Genomic DNA, 406 nt, shown 5'->3' with positions numbered 1-406 from the left:
CGGATGGATGGTGTGTACCTGGGCTCTGTGCCTCCTGCCTGCGTCCGGCCGGGCGTCTGGCGTCCCCAGCTGCCTGTGTCCTCCTGTCTGTCCGAACAGCCCCGGACGGCAGTGGCAGCCCGGCGCCCATTGGACCCCCCCTGTGTGCGTGTGTGTCTCCCCCCTCAAGCTCCGGGGGTGTTGAGGGGGAATCCCAGGGAAGTGAGGTCGTGCGTGTGNTGGGGGGGTGCTGGGGGGGGTCTGGAGGTGGCCAGGCGAGGAAGGGGCGAGCAGCTCCCCAGACAGGCAGCCTCCCGCCCCTCACACAAACACACACACCCCAGCCACCGGCTTCAGAGGTGACCCAGACAGACAGACAGACACAGACGCTGGAGGGGGGGCGCTGAGGGCACAAAGGGTGGGGGTG

The sequence above is a fragment of the Crocuta crocuta genome, unplaced genomic scaffold, assembly GCF_008692635.1.
Source record: "Crocuta crocuta isolate KB4526 unplaced genomic scaffold, BGI_CrCroc_1.0 scaffold334, whole genome shotgun sequence".
Taxonomy (NCBI): Eukaryota; Metazoa; Chordata; class Mammalia; order Carnivora; family Hyaenidae; genus Crocuta; species Crocuta crocuta.
This window is presented reverse-complemented; position numbering follows the sequence as displayed.